The sequence below is a fragment of the Lagopus leucura genome, unplaced genomic scaffold (genome assembly GCF_019238085.1).
Source record: "Lagopus leucura isolate 7727_CA_CO unplaced genomic scaffold, USGS_WTPT01 Super-Scaffold_100028, whole genome shotgun sequence".
In the NCBI taxonomy this organism is placed as follows: Eukaryota; Metazoa; Chordata; class Aves; order Galliformes; family Phasianidae; genus Lagopus; species Lagopus leucura.
In genome coordinates, this window is record NW_024962279.1 from 5,107,433 (window position 1) to 5,127,878 (window position 20,446).

Here is a 20,446-nt window from a genome sequence, read left to right on the forward strand (position 1 = left end):
AAATGGGAATGGTGGGTGAGAGCAGCAAGAGTGGGAAGCTGCTGTAGCACAACACAGAACAGGTATATGGAGGTTCTCCTTCAGGCATAGCAGTGAGCCTTGAATTGTGCTGCTGGATTGAAGTCACAGCTGAGTATTTTACAGCATCATTTAAATTACATCAGTGATGTTCACCTGGTCTCAATGTGTTTACCAAGCTTAAGTGAATACTCATTCAAATCTGTAGGTAAGTCTTCGCAAGTGGTGGGCTTGTTAAATTGGTTTGTTGCTGTACATGTACTACATACACGTGCTGGCACAAAGGAAGAAGTTGAGGTGTTCAAAATCCTGAATGCTTTAACCTGATAAGAATCCAAATATTTAAGCAATTTCTGCTGAGTTGGAAAAAAAAAATAAAAATTGAACTTAGAACGTTTTTTCATAGAATAAAAAAGTCTAAAAGCAGTGAGCTGAGCTGCCCTGAGGCTTCCAAGGAGACAAATCCTGATGTTGTGCGTCTGGTGTTACCTCTGCACAAAGCTCCAGGGGTGCACAGGAGTATCCCTGAGATTATCCCCCAAAAGAGACATGGTGAGTAACCAGCAGCAAGCCTGCCTGATGCTGGGGACATGGCCTTGGAGCCCACAGCCTGCAGCACAGCTGTGCCAAGCAGGCGGGGTTGGGCTGGTAACGTGCAGCAGGTGCTGGTCCTCCTGCAGCTGGAGGTGATGAGTATGAAGAGGGCTGGCCTCCACATAGGGCAGCTTCAGCCTGAGCTGTGGCACAGTTTCTGTGCCCTGTTTGAGGGCTGTAGAAGTTTGATTTTTTGCTTTTGTCTCCAGCATGGCAGGATGTGGTTTGTTCTTGATGCTAGCCTCATCTCCATCCTCTGAATGGGTGAGTACAAGGCTTTTCTGTGCAGTGTGAGTCGGGCTGCCTTGGGATGGTGTGTTGATGCGTGTGTGAGAATTAGCAATGTCTTTGTGTTGAGAGGAAAAAGAACAAAATCCTCAAAGACTTCAAGTGTTAATTCCTCTACAAGCCTAGCTTTGATTCCACTTGTGCAGAATGTGTTCTCGCAGACCTGGGAGTGAGAGAGAAGCTTACTAATTAATGTTTAAAAATACCTCTACAACTGCTCTGAAATTGCTCTTTCAGTGCAGAATAACTGAATAATTCTAGGGCTTGATATGTGAAGATCTTTAAGCTCTAGCAGTAATTCCAATAGGAACTCTTTCTTTTCTTCCAGGGGCATTTAAAGGGGAAGTTTTTGGAACAGGTTTGAAATCTGTTTGCTCTTGGTCTTCAGCCAGTGCAGTTTTTGTAGGGGAAAATAGTTATTCCGTTCAGCGAACACAAATGCTTTTCTTTGGGGAAAATGGCAATAATTTTCTGCTCTGAACTGGTGTGTCTGAGTCTGAGCACTAAACATCATCAGTGAATGTTGAATATCTAATCTGTATAAAAGCATAATTGCCAGTTTTCTGCCCAGGTGGATGGTGATGTAAATGGAAATGATTGATCCAGAAAGCGGGAGGGATATATTTGAAATAATTTGAGCCTTAATGCTGCAAAATGGCTCCTTCCTTACACTGCAGGGCTTGTTGAGAGTATGCAAGCTGTAATGGGGCAGGCTGTAAGACCACATGTATGGACACAATGCCTACTGAAGCACCTAGCAAGGGAGAAGCTTGGTCTCTGCTGTGGAGTTTTTGTACAGATTAAGAGCATATATTTACTATTATATCCTATTGGTCCTGAGCTGATTAAGCTTGGCAAAAATTTTATAAGGCTGATGAAAGTTCAGTGTCCAACAAATGTATCTTTCTTGGAACGGCATGCAGAATTCTTGCTAATTCACTTTGTATCATATTTGAGGGGAATGTGAAGAACTGCATCTGGAAATCTACAGAGGGTATATCCTTCAGCATGTGCATGGCCCTGCTGGTGCTTAACAGATTTGATCATTGCAAAGATAAGCAGTGCAAGAACTGCTTCCAACTCTCAGCTGAGAAGCAAGAGTTGTGGCATGCAAAGGTCAGAGTGTGCAAGTGTGTTAAAATTAGACACGTCTGTCCAGATCTGATAAAGCATTTGGATGCATTTACTAATTTTTGCATGCTTTAGTGTGAACACTTTAAGTATTCTATCACTTACAGTGTGGAGCTGGTACCTTACAGCTGCTGCTGTAGCAGAAACCAAGAGTGTTATAAACAACAAAATTTCTGCTACAATTTCTTGTGGCTAACATCACCATAAAGCTGGAAAATGTAAATCAGAAATAAAATACCAAGAAACCTTTTGAAATTGAAATGTCATGAGGTTTTTCTTGTTAGCTGTGCTCTGCTGCTAACAAGATGGCCATTCCTATTTTTAGCCTAATCAGTGAGGCTGAGACCATCAGGGTGATCAGAGAACTCAGGTGTGCCTTGCATGCAGGGGAGGCAGCTAGCAGAGGGCATGTGCTGGGATTCTGGAGGAGCATGAAGTTCGGGAGATTTCTGGCATGTGTTTAAGCTCGTTGTGCTGTGTCCTATGTAAGAACAGAGCAATGAAAACTTATCTGCTCAAATACTGGAGCTTCTCAGGAGCTTCTTGGCATTGCAGCTGTTACTCTGTTATTTCCTCCCCTTGGCTCTATGGTGGTGGTGAACTTTTGTCATACAGCCCCTGGTGTGGACCAGGGGGGAGAGATGCGTGTGGTGTCCCCACAGCAGGATCCTACTGTTTGGCAGTGTACCTCACAGTAAGAGGTTATGCAGAGACTACTAAGGATGGAGGAGAGCTGGGTTCTGCTGTGTTCCCAACATTGCCATGTTTACTGAGGTGTATGCAGATCCCCCCCTTCCACTTTAGAGCCAGGCTGGATGCCTGGTAAGCAGTGGCTTTTTCTCCAGACTTCTCTCACTGAATACACTCTTCAAGGGCTGCTACTTTCTTTGCACTTGTTGCATTTTATGTGCTGCTCTTCCCTTTGCTTCACTCCTCTTTTAGTACAAGAATTGTCTTAGTGCTGGAGGAGTTAACTGCAGCATTGTGCAGCTGCCAGGCAGCTGGTTGCTTGTCTTTTTTGTTAAAAGAGGAGACAGGATTGTAAACATTCATCTCAGAGGTATGATTATGCCCAGACCACAGTAGCTGCAGAAATCTTCCTACAGTGTACTTTGGCAGGGCTGAGTTGATTAATGAAGCGAGAAGCAAGAGGAGGAAAACTTTGGGAAACTACTCTGCTGTTCTGAAATACCTAATCTAAATTAGTATTCTAGTGTAAGTTGTCTGCTTTAAATTTGGACTTGGGGGAGAAAATATGCTGATACGTATGGGTTGTCTGATTTCCTTTCCGAGCTCAGCAAGACTCTGTGCCAGTGAAGGGCAGCAGGAAGCCTTGAGCAGAAAAACTAGAAGCTTAATGTTTCTAGCTGTTGAATGAAGTAATTGGGCCATTAAGGAAATGACCACAGGACAAGAGTATCAGCATCTTGAAAGCCCTTCAACTTATCCACTGCTGTCAGTGCTTAAGAAGTGCTGTGTTGATGTAATGAGCGCTTGAACTCGCAACTTCTTAATGTATTTAAGGGAAACAAGACCACCCTGAGTAGCTGTAGCTTTGCTTTCAAAAGAAGTTATGATTATTGAAATACTGTCACGTGCTTTGAATCACTCAGTTCTGTGGCCAAGGTATTGCAGCCTTTCTACAGAGCCATTAATTTTAGTGGCTAGGCCTCAAATGTTCTTTCCCATTTTTAGGCAGTTTGGCAGCAGAGCCGAGCATAAACATATCTGTGCGTATTTTCCTACTGCAATCAGTGTCCTGGTACTTTCAATGTAAATACTCTGAGATCCTACATCTGATAGTGGCCATGAGGCTGGTAAAGTACTGTGCAGTTGAAGGTGTTCCTGTCTCTGCACTGCTCCATCTGCCGTCCCTGCTAGCTCTGCTGGCTGACATGGCCCTGCAGCTGCATGGTCTGAGCACTTTACCTGAAAAAAAGAAGTATTTTTTTCTTTGCCACGTGCCAAAGCGTGTGGGAATATGATGAAAAGTAATGACAAGTTGAAAAGCTTGGTGTGTAGAAGTCCTTAATGCTGTCAGCATGCTGATGTTAGAGACCTCGCTGTGTGCTGGGTTAACTTTTCTCAAGTGGCTGAAGAAAAGCAAAATACAAATGCTGCTTTCTTGAAAGTGGATACAACGTTTTAAAAGGTGTTTCAAGTTAAATGCACACAACTTAAGCCACCTGAAATATTGATTTTCAATTTCTTCCACCTGGAGGTAAGGGATAATGAGAGCCCACACCAGCACTGTGTGATTAACTGGCAGTAGATGTAAAATATCTTAAGAAAAGGTCAGTCATTCTGCAGAAGTTTTGTAATGAAAATGCCATCTATGTAGAAACACCAGCTGCACTTGAATTCCAAAGTTTGGAGTAACTTTGTCATTTGAAAATGTTTGCTACTATGATGATGCATGTGAATTGTGCTTTCATGAGCCCTCATATTCTGCAGTTCAGAGCTCTGTGTTGTGGATTTTGTTGTCAATCTGCTCAAATTCATTTTGTGCTCTCCAGCATTAACGTTTTCTTGCTAATGTTTTCTAAACCACATCCAGCTCAGCCTGTGGAAAATAAAGCAATTGTTTAAATTGATGGTTTTGAACAAGATAAATCAGTACGTCGTGTTTGCAACCTCTTCTCATTCAGAAAGTTTGCTTTTTGTTCCACACCCCCTCGGAGTACGACGGTAGGGCGTAGATTGGAAATATGCAAGAAAACGATGCCACCTGCAGGCGCTGGGCTGAGGGTGTGCTTCTCACCAGGGACGGCTCTGGAAAAGCTGCTGAACTGTCTCGCGTTGATTTGCAGGTGATGAAGATACTTGTGCACGCATACTTCTTGTATTTCAGCAGTGAATGTTAGAGATCGTTCTTCAAGAACGTCTGTGTTCATCTCAAGGGTGTAAGTAGAAATGACTCGGATGAAGCAGGCTCAGTGGTTTAAAACTTCCCTTCTTGTTGCCTTCACAGAAATAAGGGCGTGCAGCCCTAGCAGTTTCTGAGGACCCCTGCGGGCCAAAATTCAGATGCTTTGGTGTATTGTTTTAGGTGTTAGCTGGTACTGACCTCATAATAATTTATGTATGATAGTACAGAGTTCTATTTCCACTGAGGTTGGGCTAGTTCAGAAAATCTGTTCAGGTTTTTGACTGCTTATTAGTGTGATTTTAGTTGTGTATGACTGTGCTCAACTCAAACGTCTCAGGTTGCATAAACAGTGCAGTAGCATTGCCAGAAGCAAAGCTGCTTTTGAGTTTGGGAGTACCTACAAATAAACCTTGAAAACAATGAGAAAGCATTGGATGGGGAATGATTTAAGGGGAACAAAACAAAGTAATGGAAGACATGAATGTGTTGCTAATTACCTGCCATTCTGATTTCTGAAGTAATTTTTCATCCATGAACTATGTGGTCAAATGTAGCAGCAAACCAAGAAGGTATGTTCTAGCTTGTAGGCATGTTAAATACTGGGAATTGATGTTATGTCATTGCTGCTACAGGTTTCCTGTTTAGAATCATTGTGCTGTAGCTTGAGGAGAGCTGCTGAAGCTGGATTGTTCATCATTAATCGTAATTGCACCAAGATGATCTTCACTAGCTCTGCAGACTTATTTCCACTTGAAATTGGTAGAAGAAAGACTAGGAACAATTATCTGATATTAATTACATCAAAGTCTTTGAGTTCTCCTAGTCCTTAAAATCTTTACTTTCAAGTGTAAGTGTTCAGGCACAGTGGGCTGAAAACTCTTAGCAAGTACACAAAACTCAGTCCCTGACACAAAGTAATTGTTCAATACCAACTTTAGTGAAAGGGGAGCAGTCCACAGCTACGATTTCATTGGGTAATAATGCTGTGAGGATGGAAAGGAGATGTGGTTTTAGTATGGCATGGTTACCTTTAGCACACTTAAGGTTTGAGCTCTAATTTTGCAGAAGGAGCATTTTTGATGGGTAGTTACTATTCCAAATTAGGCTGGAAAGTAAAGGAATCCTTGTAAAGCTGCAGCCCAAAATGGGCTCGAGTAATAACTCATGTCAGGTAGAGAAGCTACGAGTTTGAGTTTCCTTTGTGTTTTGAACTACAGGGACTGAGTCTCACAGTGCTTAGGACGTTAGTTTCACTTGCTTTCATTTCTCAATGCCTATTTTCATGAGTTCAAGCAGCATGTAATATATTCATGACCTTTACTTTTCCCTATGCTCACTGGAATCCAGGCAAAGAATTCCAGGTTAATGGAAGGGAGCAGACCAGCACACAACATGATTGTATATGAACCTGATTTTCACAGGAATCCTGGCAAAGGAAGTTGGAGTACTCAGATACAAATGCATACATCCTTTGCATTGCTCCTATTTGATTTAACACCCCAGTGTCTGTGGAACCACAGATAGAATTTTTCCTCTGAGGGTAACGTGAATAGTAGCACCCATGCTCTTATAGCAGGGCCGTAATATGTGAAATTTATAGTATGTGCTAAAATACGAGAAAAATGTATGTTTTGACTGAAAGCTATACTCTGCACAGCCCCTGGAGGGCACCAACAGCCAACATTACATTTTTTTACTTGCCTTGTAGTTATTACTGACTGTCACAGAGTGCTATGAAGATGGCAGATATATCCCCCACGTATAGGTTAAATGGAACGTGCTTCACCTCACATAATTTGGAAATTCAAAAGACCAATTTCTTAGTGTAATTGAAAACCACTACATTTCAGGCTTATTCACTGAATCAGTATTTCGTGTTAGAATCCAAATTCATCTTTCTACCTTTAATCAAAATAACGAGGGTGTAGTTATATTTACTCAGCCTTTTGACAATCAAGTTCAGTGTAGCTGCATATGATTAAGTACACACACACACAGCCACAAAAGGTTAGCACGGGCATGACTCAAGTCATGAGGGAAATCCATCTCGTAAGGCTGAAAATCTGAACTGACAGTTCAACACTCAGCCTAATGCCTGAGTCCCTCTGGAAGGGAGAAGTAAAAAGGAAAGGAGAAAAGGCAAAATGACCAGCCTGACATAAGAGCCCTGTCAGTTTGTATGTACTTCCCTCTGGATTTTATTTTTTTTCTATTTAGCCTGGAGTCCTCTTGCTTTAAAGTTGCATTAATGCAACTTTCCTGAATTGCTTCCAGCACCTGTCAGAAAGTGACGTGGCATCCAAATGCATTTGCAGTGCACTTCTGAGCTTCTGTATTCTGTGTGGACCAGTCAGCTGGAAACATGTATTTGAAGTGTGCACGTGGAAATGTTTATCTGGAGCACACCCCACTCTGCACCTCAGGCATCTGATGGGGTGGGTAAGCTGGGTGCTGACACCCTTAATTCTCTGGGATGGTGGTGGGTTTGAGGAGCTCACCTCTATGAAGAGAAGTAAAAGGGGCAGATTGGCTGGATAGTATCATCCACTTGGGCATTATAGTAATGAGGATCAGATGCCTTAATTGCAGCTCAAATCTAATTCCAGTGTTATTTATGGGATGTCCTATCTGGCCTATGTTATACAGGAGATCAGCGTGAAGAACCTCATTGTTTGCTGTGATAATACAAAAGCAATTTGGCACAAGGACACGTTTGTGAGAAGAAGCTATTCTGCTCGATGGTGTTTTTGCAAGAAGCTGAATAAATCTGGATGCCCAGCAGTGTGCTGCTGTTTTCCAGCACTTCACTGACTGGGTTTTCTGTAGCCTCAAACTGGCAGCTGTGTGCCCTCTAGCTGGGGCATGGTGGATGCATGGGCACTCTGGTTTTCCCTGTAGGCTGATCTGCAGGGAAGCAGATATGACTTGTCCTTTCATTCAGCTGGCATTGGCCTTTGCTGAATGTAAGACGTTCAGGGGGATTTTCCTTCTTTCTGGGGATGGAAGGAATAAAAAGTTTGTCAGTAGGAATGCTTGATGGTCAAACACGGCTTAACTTCAGTGAGCTTATGGCCTCAAGTAGTGACTTACAATCCAAGTGAGCTGATACTCTTTCATTGCCAGTGAGGCCAGGCTGTGTTTCCTTGCACTTGTTGGCCATGCTTGTAGACAGCTGATGCGCAGGAGCTGCTTAAGCTGTGCCCACTTGATTTGTGTGTGAGCGTGAGGTCACATACAGAGGTACTCCTCAAAGACAGTGGTGTTAATTACTCACTGTTCCCGCATCCAGGGATTCTCTGAGCTGGGGCTGTAGGTGCGTGTTTAGGTTGCCTGTCTCTGCTTCCCAGTTAAATCGAGCTTGCCAGCTGTCTTGTCCAAACAGGCAAGAGTCAATTTTCTGGTAAGCTTCTGTTTTGTGCTCTATCAAGCAGTCAGTGGCTCATGCTCCGTTACCTGAAACTTGTGTTTTCATTTATGCTTCTGCAAGGTATGAGTGAATACTGTTTTACACGTCTCTGAGTATAAACATGATTATGTAACACCTAAAGAAGAGTGGTGTACTTCTTTGGCTGTTGTGCTGACCGTTCTCTCTGTTGTTCCTTTACAGGTCCGTGCTGGTTTTTCTCTGCATCTGTCCGTGTTGCATTGGTGGGGTCAGTAAGCACAAGCTGGAAATGGCATACAGATTGTTTTAATTTGCACCAAGGGCATCTTTGCCTCTATGAATAAGAAATTTTTGAAAACATCCTTCATCTACAAAATTGAGTGCTCCTAGTTTCCAGTTCTACAGTACGTTGTCAGCAGGATCAGAGCTGGGCCTACAAGGTGAGTGTGAACAAATTTAGAATGTATTCATCAAACTAATGTGTGTTGTTTGTTGTTCTGTAACTCTAATTGGACTGTGGTTTTAACACTTCAAGTGGTAACGTCCTTCAACTGTTGAAGGAACATGGCAGCGTTGGGTGGTATTTGCTGGTTCTTCTGTCATGGCTGTGGGTTGTGAATCTTTCTCAGAAGAAATCAGTGACTTTCAAGTGTGACAAAAAAGGGATAAAACTTGCTCGGGCGATCCCACAAGCACTCTTCATTCTGCTTTTAACTTGTAGGGACTAAGCAGTGTCATCTGTCCCTAGTCAATTCCCTGAACTCTAACTGTGCTCAGCATAAACTAAAGAGAGAAGAGATTCTGTCCTGTACCCTTTTCTTGAAAGGCTGGCCACTGAGCTTGCTGAGTGAAGTCCTCCCCTTGAGTTGCTAAGGAGTTCTGTTCAGGATGGTGTTCTGAGTAAGCTTTTCAGTGACAGACTGGATTAATTCCAAGGAAGCCCCTTTATTCTGTTGCCTAGTTAATAATGTGTCTCTTCTCTTTAAAAAATAAATAAAAAAATCAATGTGTACTTAACTGATAGCTGAAGTAGCCTCAAAAACACCATTTCAGTCCATGAGCTGCATAATAGATGTTTTATTGCTCTGAAAATCCTAACTAGACCAAAACTTCTTATATGTGAGTTTGCATTATCATTCCAAAGGACTCAGATGGTTATTTTGTGACATTTTTCTTCTTGGAGAGATTGGATAGAAAACACAAAGTGAAGTATCCCAGCAAGTTAAGCGAACTAGCAGAGGTAATAACCTTCTTCTTTCCCTTTCTGAAAGGGATTTATAACCAAGATGAAACCTGCAGTAGTACATTGAGGTTATAAAGCTGCTATCCAGCATTACCTCATCCTTAAACAGCTGTTAACAAACAAGCTGCTCTGGAAAGCAGTTTATGTGACTGTTCCCTTCTGTTCAGTAATGCAGGGTAAAGTAAGGTTTTACACTAGGATTTGGGAGAAAATGTCATCTAACACTGTCACTGTACAGCACTGGCCAATCCTTTTCACTGTGCAGTTTCTCATAACGAGGTAAGAACTGAGATTTTTAACATGAACTTTTGCCATTGTAAATTCAGCTGATCATTTTAATAGCTACTGGCACCTTGTTTTGCAACACCTTTATTTTAGAGAGAAGAAAAACAGGTTATTGTAGAGTTTGAACAGTTGTGAAGTGTCAGGTCTTTTTTGATTCATTTTTGTCAGCATAGGCGATTGAGTTGGTGAGTCCTAAAGGAAGCATCCCAGTAAGAGTTTTCTCTTGTTTGTTGTTCGTTTGTATTTATTATTGTTATTTCATAATGAAGCTTCAGGAGTTAGCTGTAAACTGGTGAGCAAAGCCATGTGCCACTAATGATGAAGTACTCTGAGGGGTCTAAAACTTGGGCTATGATGAGATCAAAATACACATCTTGTAACATGAACAAGAATTGTTTTGATTAAAGCTGAGGCTTTAAATTAATTTGCATGGGATCTAGATGAACCTGTGGGATCAAAGCAGGTTGCATTGTAAATAGGTTCAGAGTGATGCTGAGGGAACAGAGCTCATGTCACAGGCTGAGACTGACCTCCAGCAGAAGTGTGCAGGCTGTGATGCAGGTGGTTTATCTTCTACAGAGTTCATGACTGAAGAGCAGCTTGCAGACAACTCAGTTCAGTTATATTTTTGATGGGGTTAGAGGTAGTGTAGAGACAACTGCATGCTACACGAGATGGACATTTCATGCAGTGTAGTACACACCTGGTATGGGAGGACTGCTTTGGCTGAATGTGAAGTGTCTGTCATAAGTCAGTTGTAGCCACAATTAATAACTAACTGTAAGGCCCTTCTCTTCCTAGAGCCCAAAAGATTTGTTAATGTAGTTCTAATTGCAGATTTTCAGAAGTATGGGTGTTTGTTATATACAGGACAAGAGTAACTAGGAGTATAGATACCTTAAGATCACTGCCAGCTTCTCTAGCAGAAATGATTGCCACAAGTGGAAACTTTATTGAAAAGATATTCAATCTTCTTACGGCTATGAACTAGATTTTAGACTGGAGATTCTGTTTATCAGTAAGGATTGTGGAAGTCTTCTGTTTGTATTGAAGGTAGAATGAACTGAATCAGATATTAATCAGAACTGGTTTGGGAGCCTTCTCAGTAAATGACTTGGAGAAGCTGGATGCAAGATCTCTTCCAAAATGCTGTCTAAATCCTTTGTTTTTCCCAGAGATCAACCAGTTTAGGCATCAAGCTATGTTAGACCTATAACACCTCTGCAAAAACAAAGTCTTTCCAGTAGGCAATTTGAAATATTTAAAGATCTCTATATTTCAAGGATGATTTTGACAAAAAAAATTTGTTCAGAAATGTCCCTTAGTATATTTGCAATACAGCTAATCTACCACTCTTCAGAACTGGCTTGCAAACCAAATAATAATTACTCTAAATTCTATGCATGTTTTCTCAGCTGCATAAAGATGACAGTTGCTACAGCAGGGAAACAAATAGCTCTGTGGTACCTGAAAATGACAATTATCTTGCATCAATTGTGAGTTCCTAGAGAACATTGGAAACAACATTTCACATTATCAAATCCAGTTCCAGACTTTGTGGGCAACCACATAACAGAATTGTGGTAGAATAATCTGAAAAGGTGTTGGAGAGGTCGTGTAACGCATCCATCAGCCCCAAGGCAGGATCAACTGTATATTAATCCTGACAGATATTTTTTTCAATCTGTTCTGAGAGATCTCCTATGGTGGAGAAGCTCTCAGCTAATCAATTCTGCCTCCTCATCCCTGACATTGGAAAGACTTTCTTAATGTTTGCCCTAAATCTTCCTCCTTGTAATTAGTCAGGAAAACTGAGTAACTTATCTGTCCCAGGTATGGATAAAAGATTATATTTCACTCCTTGCATGTGAAGATGTTGCAGCCCCCCAGTGAGCCTCCTTCTCTTTAGGGTATGCAGCTCTAATGTTGTTAATCTTCCTTTGTGTCATGTTTGGTGAATCTCTCATTAGCCTGGTTGCACTCCTGCTGCTCTCCCTGGTTAGTTTGTATTTCTCTTGATCCAGAATATCTTTCTCGCCTGTCTAAAACAGAACCCATAACCCACCTTTGATTCAGTAACAGTTAAAAGCATTTAGTATTTACTATTTTACTTAAGTAAAAGAATTATTATTATGGAAATGCATTTTTTTCCCCTGCAATTGGGAGATTAGTATTCTGTAATAACAAAAGTAATGCAGAATATCAGTTAGGAGACAGGTGTATGAATGCACTGCAATGGGTGTTCTAGAGCCAGTCTTCAAAAGTACTCAATCTTATTGTTTTTCCTCAGTGATTTGGATCCAAGCTGCTTTGTCTCTGACCTTTTTTTTAACTGACATTTACCTTCCTCCCTTCCCATTGGTAAGCACCTTTTCCTGTTTGTCTTGTGAATACCCAGTGTGTCTAGTAATGATTGCTATTTTTTTGTGTGTGTTTCAATTCTTTATAACAAGTTCTAAATCTCACAGCCGGTGTGCAGTGCTCCCTGGCTCTGAAGATGCTCGGTCCTCATTTGCACACACTCTGACATGACAGCCTGTTTCATGACAAATGCCATGTATCGCTGATGGTGCCACGTGAAACTTCTGTGGTGTCTTTTCTTCCTCCTGCAATTAAAGCTTTCATCTTTGTTACTGCCTTTTGTTTCTTTTGAGCTCATCAGGAGAGGAATGTCAAATAGTATTTGAAATTGCAGTCTTGGCTAAGACAAAACATAAAAATGTGAGGTAGTAATCACATTAGATCAGCGTTCAAAAGCTGGTAAGTAGGCTGGCCAAATAATTTGCCCTCATTTCAAAGCAACAACTTAAGATCCTATGGAACCAGGTATTGCACTAAGCAGCTTTGAGAAAGCCAGGCTCAATTAATCAAGGTGGGACAATATAAAGCTGCGATGGTAGAACCTGGAACAATTTGTTAGTCACTCACAGCTGAGGAATGCAGATACCCTGCTAGAGATATAACTGACAATGATAAAATGTCAGTAAAAATTTGAGATTAAAGAAGACCATTTGATCCCTTAAAACCAATCCAGAAGTTGCCACTCACCCTCTGGCTCTCGCCTGGCAAGTGACACCATAAGGCTGCTCTGAGCATGGTAACAAACTGGAGATCTTTAACACCAAAGTAGAAAAAAAAAATTGGAAGTGCCAGAGGGGAAGAAAAAAATATGAAGCTCTTGCTGATGTCTTGAACTACTGAATTAGCAGCAAATTTTCTAGCTAAAAAGTCTGGCTGGTGCTAGGAAACAAGTTGCTTTCCCAACTTCAAAGTACCCATCAGGCAGTCCAGCGAGGATAATTCCTTCCATGAGTGGTCAGTTTAGCTCTCACATGTGTGAGTGAGACATTCTATGTGGATCCCTGCAAGATTTTTTTTTTTTTTTTTTTTTTTTTTTGTCTTGCATTTGAGTTTCTGAGCGCTGAATGTTCTTGGTTTAAGGTGAGAAAATACATTTTGGGAAGGTTTTTATGGAAATTGCTTCTGTGACAGGGCCAGAAATGAACCTTTCTGTGCTGCAATTGCAGAAGGAAATGACCACCTGAGTTATAGCTGAATGAAATTTACCTTATTACCTAAGCTATGGTTATTTTCTCAGCAACTTTGTTCTTCAGGATGTGTGCCTGGAGCTTCTAGAAAAGGTTGTCACTTTTGAGTGTGACTTGATCTTTCTCAGCAAATTTCCTCTCATCGTTGTGCTTGTGTAAAGGAGGTGCTACAAAGCAGTCAAGGCAGAGAAACTTCATAAGGAGATATTGGGCTCAGTGTTACACTTGCAAAGTGTGCTGCATCTGTATCACCCCTGATTAGAATGCATGCATGGGTCTGAAGGCGCTGAAGCTGTAACACTTAGCCAGTTTTTGTAAGGCTCTGGAGCTTCTGAATTTGCCAAGCTGGCTTTCTGAAGAGTTTGGTGTTCGGTGATGGTCTGCATACCATACTAAATTCAGCAGCGTGTTTTTTCCATGTTGGAACGGAACTGCAGTTGTTCCTGAGGTCTTTGGCTTGTTTCAATTACTTAGTTTTACAAAAATATTTTATGAATCTTCTCTCTTTCATACTAAGTTTCTTGCCAAACTTTGATTTAAACCGCAGAGACAAAGATGGATCTTTCCTTTATGTATCTGCAGAGTTGGATTTACTTCTTTGACCCATTTGAGGATGATTGAAAGCTAATCTGTCTCCTTTTTATTGGCTTTTGGTACAGCATGTATTTCTTTGTTTCCCTTTTTCATTCTGTGTTGTCTTGTGGAAATATGTAACTTCAAGCAGTAAAGAATTATCCTCCTCCAGTAAGAACGAATTGACAACAATCTGTAGTCCAATCCAAGAGAAGTTTTATGCCTTTAATTAGCTTCTTGGACTGTATTCATGCATGATTCAGATAAAATGAACTATGAGCAGTAATAAAAGAATTGTTCTCACCTCTGACCTTGTAGAGAAAAATGCTGTAACCAGAAAGGTTTTTTTTTGGCCCAACATCAGTGACAACTAGTTGAATTCCTCTCTTTGGAGCTGACTTTTTTTTACCATATAAAGCATATAGATTGCTCTGATTGCTGTTAACGTCTTGTTCAAGGGTGGAATTTGGCTTGTGGTCTGTTAACTCCAGAGAATGATGTTGTAAGTAATGTTGCATTCTGCTTTAAAATGGTGCTAATCCATTTCCAAATACACGTTTCCAGCTTCTGCACGGGTTGATTATTTTTGTTTATTAATGCACTGAAAGGTATAAAATGTTGAGGGTTTTTTTGTTATGCTACCACGTCAAAGCTAGAATTGCTATTTATTGAGGCTGTGAGAGTTTACTGAGGTTATTGCTCAAGTGGCTGATGCTGTGATCATCCATAGCATTATATTGGGCAAGAACAACTTCACCCTATGTATATTTTGTTCCTAAAGAGCTGAATGAGCATGAGAGTTACATCCAGGGATATTGATTGATCCTAGCACTGGTTTTGATAGAAGCTGCTGACTCACTGCAGCAACCCAAGATTGATCGCCACGTCCTTCGTTCTAGTGGGTAACACCTCTTTGCATCCCTGACCCTTTGCAGCAGAGCTGGCTCTTCAGACACAGTGCCACGCATAGTGCTGCTGTTCACAAAGGGTTTGCAGAGCTGCAGATGGGGAATACCAATAAAATCTGCACATTTATTACGTTCAGTAATTAAATTTACCGTGGTGTTTTGCTCCATTTTTTTTATTCAGTGTATTCAGCAACTGTCTGTATTTTAATGGCTTCTACTATGTCAGAGTATAAATGTCTACTTTAGTCATTTCTCTGCTAGTGCTCAGGGACGAAATACCTCAGTGGTGTGCAGGGGCAGCTTCAGGCACCCCATAGGGGTTATGCACTGTACAGAGTTTAGAGCAGTGTTCCCTCTTGCTTATAGGAGTGTGCTGTTGCAAACAGAAGTGCTAGCCTGGTGGCATCCGTGCTGTGAAAGAAGAAAAAGAAGGGCTTGGATAGGGTAGCTTAAAATAACCACAAACCTGTCTTAGCTTCTGTGGCAAAGTCAGGCTGTGGAAGGGTCACGTGTGGCGTGAAGTCAGGTTTCGTTCTGCTAAATTCCTGGGTAGAGCAACAGAGTGCAAAGTTAATAGTATTTTATTTTAATTTTATTGCCAAATGCACAGAACTGCATTAAAAACAATAGAATCACAGTGTAGAACAAGTGATGCTAAATGTAGCTGCTGTTGAACCTGCCAGTTAGTGATATCAAAAGATCTGTGCTTTGCAGTGGTTTGGACATGGTCATTGAGCTCTATAGTCTGTATTTTTGATTTGAAATCATTGGATGCATATTTTCATTGATGTGTCTACTCATTCTTTAGACATATTTTCTTCTGGTGCTCTTGAAATTCAGTAATGCAGCTCTGAGGCTAAATAAATGTGCTTTTTCAAAAAATACGGGCTCTGTAATTGCAGTTTAATAATATTTATTTACTGCTTCCATGTTATTTATGAAACTGTCTATTTTGTTGCATTAGTTACAGTTCTAGTTACCTACAGAACTGCACTTCAGTAATCCTCTACCCAGGCAGCCCACTTATGAAAACACAAAATCAACAAAAAAGCTCCCATTGAACAAGCCACCTATGTAGAAGGTTGCAATGTAGAATAATGATGTAGAATAGCTTCATGACATAACCGTGAAGAGCTGAAAAGTATTTCAGAACTTGGATGCGTGTTTTCAAATGAAAAGTTGGGCTCTGAAAGCATTCATGACAAAGTTCAGCATCCAGAGTTAGTGCATGAAGAGGGATTTGATTATGGGGAAGTTTCAACTTTATGAAATGAAAGACTAAGGAAATAAAAATATGATAAAAAAGGAACTGGTCAGAAATGGATGGCAGAACATAAATATTAAAAAATCAAAAGAATGTGTATGAATTAAAACTACAAAGGGTGTTCAGTATCTTACTGAACTGGGGGAAAAAAAAAAGGCAGTGGCTAACAGTGATGTTTTGTGCTCCCTGGACCTCGGAGTCTCACTGTGGAGTGGCAGTAATCATCCATATACTTGGTTAGGCCAAGTGTTTGTGCTCGGCCTTCATTCCAACAGATTGCCAATAGGAATGAAAATATTTAGGAAAAAAATTCCCTGATCAAAAGTGTGGTCTGTCCTCAGATGCCTGTAATTCAGATGGACTGCACTGGGAATGTACACGAGGCATTGGGATCTTTATTTATTGTGCTTTAAGTATTGGCTTTTGTGTTTTTAGTGTGTGTGGTTGTGCATCTATAGATAGTATTTACATTTCTGCCAAGCGGGCTTTGGGGAAAGCACAAAGGGAAGCGGGTTGTGTTCTGGGGACATCAGTTAGTGACCTTAAGGAAAAAAGGAGTTTAATGTGAAATGAGCTGCTTTAAAACAATATGGTTACCTCTCTATTTCAGTGATGGGTGAAACTAAGTTGTGCCTTGTGTGTTTCCATGGATGTGCCCCGTGGTCAGATCGCCAGCATACTGACCTACGTGGGTTGGAACTGCCTTGACTTTCTGATTTGATGAATTAGAAAGCACAGCATTGTAGTGAAAGTTAATACAAATAAAAATAGAAGAAGAATAAATAAAGAAAATGAAAGCAGCCAGATATAGCCAAGCCTTTGATCATAGATTACAAAGATCTTTCATTGCATAAAAGTGTAATGATGTCTTTGAAGAGTTTGTAACGCAAAAGTTCATGTACATCACAAAGCATAAAGGGTAGGGGAGGGTAAAGGGTTAAGAAAGCAGAAGATAAGACTTTGTACATAGTTAATGAAAAATATCATTCATTGCAGTGAAGACTTTGATTCTTTATTTTACTGTATGTTGGCTTAGCACAGCGTGAGGATTTTAAAGACGTAAAGGAGAACAAAGGCACAAATCCACTATGTGTGTATCACAGAGTATGAGGAAATAGGGTAACTGTTTCCAAAGGGAGAAACAGCCAAGAAGAACCTGTTAAAACACAAGATGCCTGCAAAGTGAACTACAGACCAAACAGCTAAAATCTGATTGTGCTACAAGAAAGCAAATGACAGTGACAGTGATGGTTTCTGTTACAAGGCTGTTTTTTCTTTTTTTGTCCCCCATCAGAAAGCCAAAGGGGGGGCCATTCAGAGTACCATGACCAGCTGGTTTGGGCTGTCACCCCGAGTAGTGTTTGACTATGTGTCTGTCAGGAAGATAGGTGCTGGCAGAATGTGTGTTGGAGAGGGGGAGCTCGTGGTCCTTGTTTTTTAGGGCATGCCGAGGTGCTGCACTGTGGTGCAGTGTGAACTGGGCTACATTTTGGAACTGAGGTTGCATCCAGCCCCATTGCCCCCTTGGTACTGCTCCACGCACTGAGTTTTCCTTCTTCCCTCAGCACTGCACAGCAAGTTTCTAGACGTAGTTACCTAGCCTTGTTTTTCTTTCTGCTTCTGTTAGGACTGACAGAAGAACTAAAAAAAAAAAGTAGGTCTGCCTCCTGCTTTCATTAGTTCAGTATCCTGCAAACCCATTGCTTCGGTTGTCTTAAATGGTGTTGCATTTCAGAGGTCATGCTTGGATGATTGCTTAGCAGTGATAATGAGCTTCATGACCCTATGCTACGTGCTACCTGAGAAATATGTTCACTTTTCAGCTTTCTCACAGCAGGTATTTCCCTCTCTCTGGGGCTAACTTTGTTAAACAAGATTTGAAGAATTTTGTCTCCTGTTTAGTGCAACCTCTGACCTCTCAAGAGCTTTACTGTTCAAGTTTGCACTGGGCAATGTGAAAAACAGTTCTTTTTTTTTAATTATTATTATTTTTCAATCTATTGTTGTTGATAGGATCAATAGAATTGATGTAAAATTCTTGAAGAAGGTCACAGAGTCTATAAAGCACACATAAAGTGGGTTTCCCAAGACCCCTCTGATTGCCCGAGGTGTGAGGTGAGCCTCATTGCCAGCTCTGTTAGAATCTGGACATGCTCTCAGCCAGTGTTGAGCTGAGGCCTGGCCCAGATCACCAGCTTACACAAGGCTGGAGAGACTGCCATTGGGTTGTGTAAGATGGAGTCCATGTAAGTGGCTTTGCACCAGAGGACAGTTGAAGAAAAAGATGGCAGGGCAGTTTGCACAGGGTGTTCTGTCTGGTGGGTGCCCACAGCTAGCTGAATGCATCAGTGCGAGGGGTTTGTTTTTTGACCTGTCAGTGCAGGCTAGGATCTGACAGTCAGCTGGCTGCTCTCCGCTCTCTTTTTAGAGGATGCCTTACCTGGTTGTAGCTGTAAGTAAACACCAGGGGGCTTGAGCCTCCAGAATATGCAGCAGCCTTTATTACTCTCTTTTAATGTCTAGCACCTGGAAATGCAAGTCCATAGCGATGTAAGCTATTTTATATCACTGTTAGGAGTTTTGGGAATACGTATGGCTTAGCTGTAGACATTGAATTAAAGGAGTTGTGAAATGCCATCTGCCTGCTTGTGTTATGTTTTCTAAAACTGCAAACAGCTCATGCTCATTTCTTCTCGGGTTTATCTCTTTGTGGGTCTTTTTTTTTCTTCTTCTTCTTCCGGTAGCTTTTTGAACTCAGTTTTCATGCTTTTGCTTTCAGCTTTGGTCTTGGTTCTATCTAAAAGCAAACTTTAATTGTACGTGGACATGATACTGCCTTCTGTTTCATCCAGTGTACTTTAATGTACCCATTTTACCATATTCCATTTAAAAATCTATCCAAAAAGTGAGATGTATGAACGTAAATTAGTTTCCTGTGTACAGGATTTTTTGTAAGTTGATGCTGCACTGCATCAGCACATATGTTTTGTGAATTAGAAAGTATACTTCCTATGATCATCTCCCATCTGCTGCTACCTCTGATAAATTTAATGCTTGCTTCTGAATACTGAAACACCGAGGTGCTTTACTCTGGTATGTGCCTGACAAGCAGATCTTGTCTTATCTCAGAGGCTGACCCTCTTGCGGATGACTACCCATGAAATATGTAGGCATTAGGAAATTTGGTGAAGTCGAACAGACAAAAGGAAACATTACTTGTTTGGAAGAAAAAAAACCCACACACTTTTTCTGCTAGCCTGTGCAATAATATCTGTCCTGTATTAATTCATTCTGATGTGAATTTGTTAACAGCTTGTTAGGTAGGCAGATGATAAAGTTTACACTTAGCAAAGAGACCTTGCTTTTTCATTTGCCGTTAAATCACTGCAGAGCTGTTGCTTAGAACTGCAGAATCCAACGGCTGAGGGTAATCTGCTCCCTGCTAGCTTTATGACTGCCTGGCCCAGGGCAGGGAAGGACAAACATGCAAAGCCCCAGGGAGGAGATGGTCAGTGTGGCTCTGGGCTGGATGGTTGCTGCTTTTGTTGTGTTGGTGCATTACAGCTTTAGAATTGATTCCATTAGTCCATTCCCAATCTGCAGAAGCCAAGGTGCTTTCTTCAGTGTAAGGCAACTTCATCTTGCAACGTAAGTCAGATTTCTGTCTGCTTTTGGAAGGATAACTGGCTGATGCTTTGGGTTTGGGGTTATCTGAAGTCATGAAATCAAAAGTTGCAAGTATTTTACTGGTGGCAGGAGAGCAGCTCCAGTATTTCTTTCACAGGCACACAGAATGTTCTGGGGAGATTGGTGCTTCCATACTGGGCAATACTTCAGCCAAGAGCAGCAACTGTCCAGAAATGTTTCTGATGATCTATGATGACAGAGAATATCCACTGGTATTTTTTCATTCCTAAAAGCTGAGTAGTTCACTCCTACAAATGTGCTTATGGAACAGAAATGATGGTGTTCAGGACACAGCTGGATCAAGCATACGATTTCATTGTATCTCAATTTCTTTGCTTCTCCGTTGTCATGCACTTCCGCAATAATTTAATACCTTGTAGCTGATTGTAAAGTGATTGTGAAATACAACAAGCAGGTGGTTTTAATGGTGCTTTGCACTCATTTTCTCTCCTCATGTAGTTACAAATGAACACAGAGCACAAAGAGCTGAATCAGGGCCCCAAACGTTTTTTATTAGAGGAGCTTATTTTTAATATGTGCCAAAAGAAAAACAGTTTTTGCTGTTCATCATTTTATAGAGATTTTCCATGATGATGTACTACAAAGTGACTTAGGAAAGTTAAAGATCTTCTAAGACATCCAAATTGTTGTCC

General features: G+C 41.1%; 1 long non-coding RNA gene across 1 annotated transcript; it reads left to right on the top strand.

Annotated features, from left to right (window-relative positions):
• The first annotated feature begins 791 nt into the window (after positions 1 to 791).
• LOC122185216 lies at positions 792 to 19,920 on the top strand. Its single transcript, XR_006180791.1, has 3 exons — positions 792 to 876; positions 8,508 to 8,725; positions 19,891 to 19,920. It is a non-coding gene; the product is annotated as an uncharacterized LOC122185216 (long non-coding RNA).
• Positions 19,921 to 20,446: the final 526 nt, after the last annotated feature.